This window comes from Rattus norvegicus, chromosome 7 (assembly GCF_036323735.1).
Source record: "Rattus norvegicus strain BN/NHsdMcwi chromosome 7, GRCr8, whole genome shotgun sequence".
NCBI classification, from domain to species: Eukaryota; Metazoa; Chordata; class Mammalia; order Rodentia; family Muridae; genus Rattus; species Rattus norvegicus.
This window is the reverse complement of record NC_086025.1, coordinates 112,091,428-112,101,997: the sequence shown is the minus strand read 5'-3', so window position 1 is coordinate 112,101,997 and position 10,570 is coordinate 112,091,428.

Below are 10,570 nucleotides of genomic sequence, written 5' to 3'. Positions count from 1 at the left end.
GGGCCGAGGCTTGTGTTGAATGCGTCCCAGCATCTCCAGCTCCTGCTGTCCCGTTCTCATGTCCTCTTTTCCTGGCTAACAGAATGGAGTGGCAGTGTCATCCCAGAGTGCCTGCCCTCAGGGAATGTCAGGGTGCACTCCCAACACCCTGTCACCAGAACCTGGAAGTCACTCAGCCGTGTGACCTGATGTGTTGACCTGGTGTCTACCTGTAGTCCTCCTTCCTCTCAAGATGGACATCTGTGGGGAGGCGCCTGGGCAGCTTCTGGGGAGGAAAGTTGCCCTTGACAGTGGTCATGGAGTCTGACTTGTTCCAGGCCACTCTCCCTGCTGCTGCCAGGATGGGACCCCTAGGCTGCCTTTGGACCTGGCTTGGCACCCATCCCTGGATCTTGATCACCCCTCTTCTGTGTCCTTTACCATCTGCCAACCTCCCCACCCCCCAGCTGAGGATCGAACCCAGGGCCTTGCGCTTGCTAGGCAAGCACTCTACCACTGAGCTAAATCCCCAGCCCCTCTGCCAACCTTTTTTAATAACTCTGAACCGTCTCCACCTTGGAAAACCAAGGCTTTCTCTGGGTTCCTGTGGCCAGGCAGAATGTGGGTTGGTTACATGCTAGTCGGGGCCTCAGGCTTAACCGTCAAAACTTGGCTAGAGGTTTGGGGCCAGAATCACCACCGCATGCCCCTCCCCACTTGGCTTGGATCTTTGAAGAGCTTCTTTAAGTGGGCTAAGCTTAAATTAAGCCCAGGACCGAGCTAGTCCCTGTGAGGGGTGAGCATGACACTATTGTTAGTGGAAGTGGGAAGGCAATGCAGAACTTCTGCCTGGAGTCAGCCGTTCCTCTGAGAGACTTCCGCTTGGGTGCAGCCTGGATTCTGAACTTCGCTGTAGAAACAAAAAAAGACACAAAAACCTTGTGTGTGTGTGTGTGTGTGTGTGTGTGTGTGTGTGTGTGTGTGTGTGTGTCTCAGTCCAAGGCAGAGTTGGAGTTTAGTAAGAGTTTTCAAGGGCTGGGGGTGTGGCTCAGTTGGTAGAGTGCCTGCCTAGCACGTATAAAGTCCTGGGTTCGAGCCCAGCCTCAGGTACAATAACGCATGCCTGTAATCCCAGCACTCTGGAAATGGAAGTATATGGCTATATATAGGAAGTTCGAGGCCAGCCTGGGAGAATTGAGATCTTGTCTCCAAAAAAAAAAAAAAAAAAAAAAAAAAAAAAAAAAAAAATTTAAGTATGGGCATTGAGGGAGAGAGAGTCCAGAAAATGACAGCCCCCATATCCTGGGCTTCTGGCGAAAGTGTCCCACTTAGTCGTAATAACAAGCACAATTACAGTCTTGGTGAGTTCTGGAGCTACATTGTTCAAGGGGTTTCTAAGGACCTTTCTTCCCTTAGTAAACAAGGTCCTTTGGTTTCTTAGGTACACTGTACAAGATAGTGGGATACGGTGAAGCCCTAGGTCACGAGGGTCAAGGAAAGGTCACGAGGATCAAGGGAACCCTTACTTAACTACTCTAGATCACCAGAAAGCTGAGACACATTTCCCAATGTCCCTTGTGTGAGCCTCAAGCTATGGAGGCTCATCGCCAAGGTCACAGAGCTCCAGGCTTTATGCGTGGTTCGTTGCTGCTTTGTGTACGGGTGTTTGCCTGCATATATGTCTGTGCACCACGTGCGTGCCTGTTCCAGTCTCTTTTCTTGAAGCATATGTGAGAGGAACATTGTCTCTACATGGGCCATCTTCACAGTAAATTTCATTGTGTCAAAAGTCCTCTGGTGAGAGACTTCGCCCAGTGGGTAAGGACTCCCTCCTCGAGTATTGCCATAATCCATTCCAACTTGCCCTCCTGCCTGCTGGTCCCTCTAAGCAACCTCACACGGCCTCGGGAAGCCATCTTTAGGCGGTCATGGTAGACCTTGGTCTGACCATCTCTGCTTCCTGACCCTTAGGTGATTGGAGTCCTCCCAAAGTCCATGGTCCTGGGGACTCCTCCTGGGCCTTTCTCCAGCTGCAAGCTACCGTGCCATACTGGATGCGTTCTGCTTCCCAGGCCCATCCATGAGTCCCATCCAGGGGCCCAAAGGCTCTCTCTCCTTCAGGAAAGGGCCTAACATTTTGCTCCCTGATAAGGGCTTTTTTATGGGTGACCTGCCAGTTCACATTTTCTTCAAATTCTTCCTCACTGTGAGGTGTGGTTCACTCTGGCTCCTCCTCTATCATGTTAGCGGGAAATTCCAGACCCCTCTCCTTTCTCCCTTCCTTGTCTGCAGCTCCCAGAGGCCTACCCTGGTTGATCCTACCTAGTCTTTCATAGGCCCTTTAACTACAGGAAGGTGGGCCTGGGCCAGGCCTTTGTTAATGAGGAAATATCTGTATTTCCACTCTTGTCCTTGCAGGTGGGGTTCCCTCTACTCCCTGTCCTGTGGCCCACTCTCACTCATGTGTCCTTGGGCCTTGCTTTCAGAAGAGAACCCTCCTTTTTACCTGCCTTGCTAACACCTTTCAGTGACTAAGGGACTCAGGACTGTTCCTATGGTCTAACCAACCAGTTGAGGCCTGGGCCTGGGCCTGGGCCTCCTTATCCTTCTTCCTGAGGCCCAAGCAATAGCCTGTATATATAGGAGGACCAGTGGTGCTGGACTTGGTGGTCTCCTCAGCACCAAGTTGGCTAATCTACATTCTGCTCGGCTGCAGCCACACGCCCTGTCTTAGACTCCTAGAGAACAGACTCTGGTGGCCTGTCTCTGATCCCAGGGCCCCTGCCAAGCTCACATGAGGAGTTCCACAGTGATAGCAAACACAGAGACACAGGATGCTTTGACTTGTCAGCGTCCTCAACGCCCTTGCACTCAATGTCCTGACCTCCTCCCCTCCCCACAGGTCCTTCTGCTGCGAAGGCATCCACCCCTCCCCCTCCTCTCACTTACATTTGCATGGAGGGTTTTAGGCTCACCCTCTGACCTAGCTGGACACCAAGCAGTGGGGGCTCCCCTGTTCTGCTGCAGATGGCAAGCTTCTCTAGCTGATATTGGCAAGAGACGACTCAGACGAGACCAGGTGGTGGACAGTGTGGCTGGGAGGCAAACGCTCAGCCACAGATTGCATTTGTATGTGGCTGGGCTGCAGTAGATACTGTTGGCCCCCTGGTCTGTACTGAGGCTCCCCAGATCCCCTGACTGCTGGCGCCAGGATCAAGGCTGCCATGGGGAAGCTGGCGGTGGAGTCTAGGAATCCCGTGCTGGGGTGTGGCCGCACAGTGCTGTTTTTTTTTTTTTTCTTTACTCTTTTCTCCTCAATCCCCTCCTCCTAGTCATCCTCCTAACACCTCCCCGCCAGATCCACCACTCCTATTTCCTTTCAGAAAAGAGTGGGCCTCCCAGGGATATCAACTGAACATGGCATACACAAGATGCAATAAGGCAAAGCACAGATCCTCAAATCAAGACTGGACGAGATACTCTAGTAGGAGGGAAAAGGTAGCATGAGCAAGCAAAAGACATCCCTACTCCCACTGTTAGGGGTCACACAAAAACCCCAAGCCAAACAACCACAGCATGAATGCAGAGGGCCCAGCAGATGCATGCAGGCTCTGTGATTGCCTCTTCAGTCTCTGTGAGCCCCTCTGAGCCCTGCTTAGTTGATTCCATTGGGCTGTACTCTCTGGTGCCACCTTCAAGATGTGCTGGGGCAATGGTGGCCTCAGAGCTTGTGGGAGTGGCAATCAATGACTGGTCTAACTTGAGGCCCAAGCTCAAGAGGAAGCCCATGCCTGGCACTGCTTGGATGGCCAGAATCCAGAAACTGAATGGCTTAGAGACCTAGGGTAGAACCAAACAGTGCAGGTCTTTCAAAAGTTGCCTGATCTGCAGACAAGAAGCCCCAACCCTGGACCCTGTGAGGAGTATAGTTGCAGGTTCTGTCTAGCCTTGGGACCTCTCTGGTCCCAGGGGCCCTTTCAGGATACAGCCAGTACCTCCTACCCTTCAGTTCTACTGCGCCTTGAGAGGGAGACAGCACAAGGTCAGCGGTTGCTTCCATGAGCTAGCCCACCTCATCTGACCCCCAAGGCTTTTCTTGTTCTTCTATATAATTTCTTTCTGACATCCCTTCAGTGGGGATGGCCTGACAGAGTGTACCAGTTTGGAGGTCGGCAGCAAGTGGAAGAATGCTAGCCTGTGATAGCCCCAGGTCTTGGATTCTGCGCCTTGACTCAAGCTGTTTAAACTTCTTGTTCTTTCTAAGATAAATTCTTAGGATAAATTCTTCATCCAGAGATAAGAAGAATGAGACAAAAAAATTGGTTTGGGGAGGGCCACCTTGGGTTCTAGAAAGAACCAGAGGGAGCTGGGTGGTTCCTTCACTCTGTTTTCAATGCATCCCAGACATGATACCATGATCCCGAGAGACGGGAAAAGAGGTTAGCATCAGGTTTCCTGGGTCAAGCATGGCCTTCACCCAGGCTGTGTACACAAGAAGGGATTGCATGGGCCCAATCCCACCCCAGCTCCCCACCCCAGCACCAGCATGCACGTTCCCAGAACCTCCACACTTGACCCTTCTTGAAAGACTCGGGACCCCAGGATGGTCTCTCAGTTGACCTCAGGCCTGCATCCAGGGTCTGTGCTCCCGAGGATGGCCTGTGCTCACCTGTGTGGGTGTCCTCTTCTGGGTGCAAGTGGCTGCAGACAGAGCTTAGCAGGGCTGCGTGTGTGTGCAAACACTTGTCCCCTAAGTTATAGGATTGCTGGGGGCTGGGGCAAAAAAGAGAAATGCTATGGGCTAAGGGTTTACCTTTCCCCAGCCACTGCGTCAAGGAGTCTGCCAACTTGAACTTGACGCCTGTCAGGCCCCGCTGAGGCATATTTACCAAAAAAAAGGGGGGCGGGGAGTAGCTATAACAGGTTGTTGGCTTGATTTCTGACTTCTCAATATTTGCTACCATGATATGCAGCTACCTTGGGGCTAGACCTGGGGGGAGGGGGCTTCAGTAAGATGATGTGGGTGACCCCCATTGGAAGAAGATATGGCCATAGGTTGGGACCCCCCTTTTGCATTTTGGTGTCTGGTCAGGAGCAGGTGGCTTTGAAGGCCATCACCTGGATAGAGGTATAGGAAAATGTGCTCCCAGGAGAGAGTAGAGTACTAGGACCCAGGACCTGGATGGGACCGGCCTGTGGGTCTGAGGATAGAGGGAGGGTGACACCGTGGCAAGATAGTTAGGAAGTCCCTTGGCCTGTGGGGTAGCCTCCCTCTGCCTTTGCAAACGAATTAAGGGTGCAAGCCCCTGCTTCTTTAGGAACCTACACAGATCAGGGGCTCAGTCGCTTTCTGAGACAAGACTATACCTTGTTCTGTATGCTTCCCAGTACCCATCCCAGCTGACCTCTGAAATGGAGAAGCCTAGAGGAAATAGGCAGGACCTTTGCCTCCAGGGATAGCATTTCTGTGGCCACCTCTGAGCTCTTTGCCACGCGCTTCCACACCCTTCAAGACTGGTGCCTGGAGCCTGGAGCCCCAGCAAGCAGCAGGGCCTCTTACAGCTTCCACTGTGGAGAATGCCATCGGGGAAACACAGTCTAGTCTCCTGGAATGGAGGGACAGGTCCTCTGCTGTAGGACATCTGGGGTATAGTGGGATTCGGGGCACCTTTGGGCCCAGGCCTCTTTTAGTCTAGTTTCCTTTCCCTATGACCAGCTTTCCCCCCAGTCTGCCACATCCTTTGTTTCCTTGGTCTCCCAGCCTCTCTGGTCTAAGGACCTGTCTAGGGCTACACCTGGAGAATAGCATTGGGCCTAATGTTGATTGCCTGGAGGGCTTGTTTCCAATGGGGCTCCTGAAGCAGGGTCCTTTGCTGTTGGTCTTCAGGTTCCCAGCAGCCTCTCGAGAGCACACGGCCCTTTGATTCTTCCCCAGGGACCTCAGGTTTAGTCATGCTGTTCACTAATCCAAGAAGAGTGCTGGGCTTCCTGACTTCCACCTTGCTAGAACTCCTCAGCCCTGACCCCCCCACCTCCCGCAACCAACCCCAATAAATGATGGTGGCATCCGTTAAACTATGGACCAAGGCAGACCCCACCATGATGACCTGCAAAGGAAAGTATTGGGTTGGGGGGTTGGGATTGCCCACCTGTGCTCCAGAGCCTCTGTTTGCACATCTGTGAAATGGAGCCAGCTACGTCCTCTGGCCAAGCTGTAGTGCAGGGCTGAAGACTTGAGAGCTGAGGCGCCTGTGCCTAGGCACGGCCCACCAAGCAGCTACAGGAAGCTGGCTGAGGGTACTGTCCACATAAGAGCTATGCAGGTTTGTCAAAGGGAAGCAGACTTCACAAAAGAATATATAAGGGCAATAAAGGGAATTGTACAAAAGGCTCTGCTGCCTGGCCAGGGAGATGTTCTAGAAGGACAGCTGTGCTTCCAGCCTGTCCTCTCTGAGCTCTGAACCCAGTGGACTCCTCTTCCTCTTCCTGTATGTCTCAGGCCTGGTAGAATCACTGCTTGCTTTCCCTGCCTCTGGGCAGCTCTGTGTAGCTCCATGCATCTCCGTGCATCTCTGTGCATCTCTGTGTGGCTCTGTGCAGCTCTCTGCAGCTGGTATTCAGATGCCTGTAGCAGTTAGAGAAAAGCACTGGATGCTAAGCTTTGATTTTCTGTCCCTTAACTCCCTGGATCTTAAATACCACCCATAAACTGACAGAGGTCAGGTCACCAGACCAGAGTGGCCCTCAGCTTCCTGGTGGCCATCTAGCTGTCCTATCAGAAGCTCCAGCAGTTGTTGAGGGTCACCCTTATCTCTGTTTTTGTTCCCCAAGTCTTACACTGCAGCGCCTCCCAGGAAATTTCCTCAGAAGAGCAACCTAAAGTTCAAGTGACCTCTCTAGGAACTTCTGGATCCAGGGTACAAGCCATACTCCCTTTCCCTAGGTGCTGTGGTAGCCCCCAACTGTCTTCTGGGCTGTTCTGAACACTACATCAGTCTCTGCAAGCCAATGGGTACTACTGGGCACAGTACCAGGCTATGCTCTTCATCTGCTTGTCCTCATAGCCTCTGGGCACCTCCTCTTCTCCCAGTGGGGGTTCCTGAACCCCTACTCTGTGTGTATGCCAGCAACACACAGAGCATTTGTGGGCATCTGAATTGGGCCAAGCCCCACATGGCGGTGATTGGTTTAGGATGGTTTAGGAATAGCTGCATGACCCAGGTCTCATCAAAGTATGGAGTGGGTAGTGAGGGGAGATGGACCAGGGCTTCCTCAAGATGCCCTTGTGTGTCCCTGAGATGCAGGAACTCATAGCCTTTGCTGTAGTGCTCTCTGGGCTCCTGACTTGCTGGCACGGCTAAGGGAGAAGAGTAAAACAAAGCCAAGGATGGCCTAACAGCGTCTCTTGGAACTCACTTAGTGGCTGGCGCTCGTGCGACTTGCAGCCATGCTTCGTCACTACGCCATCACCATCTCTCCACTCCTGAAGACAGTGAGAGACTGAGCTTGGGGTGGGGGGGTGCGGGTCCCTGAGTGACAGAGCTGCTTCTAGGTCTGATGCAGCCACAGATCATCATGTCAATAGAAGCACAGGATTCAGATGGGGAGGTGTCCAGACGCCACTTGGAGTGACTTCCCAGGAGAGTTGACTCCCTGGAAAGCAAAGCCATTTTAGAGGACTGGGAATCCCTGGTGCACAAAGGATTCAGAAAACTGGGAGGCACTTGGCTCAGCTTAGAGGAGACTCAAGGTGATGTCACTAATCTTTGAAGTTACATGTAGGACTGCTAAATGGAGAAACGAGTGGCCATGTGTGACACTGTGGCCACAAGGAGGTGGGTGACAGGACAGCGCTAGCATGCAGACCACAGAGGATGAAGGTATGACCCAGCAGGTTCCTTTTTCCTAAGGATTCTTGGCTGGAACACAAAGGCTCTGGCCTTGACCTTGAGTCAGCCAGGGAATGCAAATCTGAACTCTCAGTGTCTAGCAAGGTCTGGCATAGGCCAGGGCAGGGTAGCCCCTGACTCAGGCCTAAGCTGAGCTCCCATTTATCTGACACAGATGCTTAGAGCTGAGGACTGCCCTCACAGATTGCTGAGGGAGATAGAGGGCTGGCTCTTCTCCATCACAAGAAGTATGTTTGAAATGCAGAGGCTCCTGTAGTAGAGGAAGAGGGAAGAGGGAGGGAAGAATTCTTAGGCAAAGATAAAAATGGCCAAGAAGCCCCTGCAAACATGCTCCTGTGTTACGTGTCCCGCCAACATCTACTTTTTCACCATAGGAAAAAACTTGGCCACCTAGAATTAAGGCAGTTTCTAGCCTCCAGTCTAGGTGGGGCCCTGTGCCCAAGTTCTCTGATCATTGGAAAGCTTCCAGAAACCTTCCTTAGTGGCTGCTACGCGTTCTGTTTCCTTTTACTTTATCCCTTCTCTCCTCCCATGACTAGAAGGTAAAACGTGATGGTTGAATTCTCAGCAGCTGCACTGAATGAAGGAGACGGGGGGCAGAGCTGGCAAAGCAGCAAGATCACTGTCTTGGTGACTGACACCGTGAAGTCAGCACTGTCGCTTTTCCTTGAGAGTACATTTCTGGCCAGGCATGGCATCTCCAGCCTATGATCCCAATACTCTAGAAGCTGAGGCAGAGGGATTGCCAAGAGTTTGTAGTCAGCATGGGCTTTAGTGTGAGACCGTGTCTCAAGAGAAAAGGAGAGAGAGAGAGAGAGAGAGAGAGAGAGAGAGAGAGAGAGAGAGAGGATCTGTATTAGTTAGTTTCTCCATCGATGTGACTTAGTAGCTGACCAGAAGCAACTTAAGGAAGGAAGAATTTGTTCTGGTACAGTTTGAGGACACAGTCCACTCTGATGGGGAAGGTGTACTAGCAGGAGGGTGAGGGTGAGGGTGAGGGTGAGGGTGAGGGTGAGGGTGAGGGTGAGGGTGAGGGTGAGGGTGAGGGTGAGGGTGAGAGTGAGGCACCTATCATTGTATCCACAGTCGGGAAGGAAGCAGAGAGCCAGGAAAGTTTACTGTTCAGTTCCACTGTTTCAATGTGGTCCAGGAGCCAGCCTGGGAAAAGGTGCTGCCCACATTTAGGGCCTGCTCTTCCTACATCAGTTAAACACCCTCCCCCCCACTAGAGACTCCCTCACAGGCATGTCCAGAAGGTTTTCCCCCCCATATTGTAATTCTAAGTCCCATCAAGTTAACAAGAGTAGCCTTCAAAAATTCACCCCTTGTTGACCTGACACACAAGTGGATCACACTTAAGCTATAACCTTCTATTCCCTGTCTCTCTAAGGCTGCTGACTAATACAAGATTCATCGGAAAAAATGTTCCACAGCCTTTAACAGCTCTGACATTGTAGAAAAGAGCACAGTCCAGGTCTTATCTGGAACTCAGGATACTCTTTTAACTAATTATGAGATTTGTAAAATGCAGGTTACATGTGTCTACTATACAGTGGCACAAAAAACACAAAGGGAACGAATGGGGTACAGCAAGATATAATTAGACCAAAAACTAGCAGGGAAAACATCAAGTGTTTGTCTGTCCAGCATTTGGGGCTCACATGGAACCATCTGGGCTGTAAAGGACTTGAGTAGTTCACCTCTTCAGCTCTGCTGCTTATGCAAACATGGCTTCTCTCTTGGGCTAGCATCACTCTCCAGCTGTGGTATGTCTCATGGTCCTGGCATCTCCGACATCCTGCAGTCTTCATTTTGGGCTTCACCTTCACAGCTTCATGCAGCGGTCTCTCGGGGTTTCCATGCAGGAATTCTGCCACACTGCCACACTGCCACACATTGCCTTGAGTGACTCTCTGGAACTGGGGCAAGATTCCATGACCTTCTCAATCTTGTATGTTTCACGCCTGCAAAACAGGTGTCCTGTGGGACTATGCTGCCATGTTCTGATGCCTGTTTGGGATGGAGGCTTGGACTCCCTGGGTCAGTGCCAGCTCTATGGGCTCGTATGTGCTGATCCTGAGGATACATGCCCCTTGTTGTTGAGGAGCAGAGCACCAGCACTGGGTTTTTAACAATGCTAGTCTATTTAATAATCACAGATACTTTGTCATTTGCTCTCCCGTTGTTGAAACTATAAATTTAGGTACCCAGCTTTACCTCAGCAACCTTTTATTTCCGGTCACCACTGTGAACCTGGATGAGAGCAGTGAGCGAATCCATGTTGCGTCCTGTGTGTTCTTCTGCCAACATTACCTCTGCCAAAGGAGTCTGCTCTCCACCCCCCACCTAAGATGGCGACAACAGTATGTCTCTCAGTAGACGAGGTAGAGAAAAATTGCCTCTAGAAATGAGGTCTGCAGAGGCATTCCAGGTAGATAACACAGAGGTATGGACTAGAGAAACAGTGGGACAAGTTCTGGCCCAAGGCCTCTGTGTCCAAGGAAGGGAGGCCTTAATACTTGGTCGGTTCTGTAAACTGTCATGATTTCTCCTGCCAGCCGACTGGGTCCTAGAGACTATTAACGAACCAGATTCTACTAACAAGATGGCCATCAGTGAAATTTCCTTGGGGCAACAAGGCTTTCCTTTTAAGTTCACTGGAGGTTGCCTCACACCGCTTG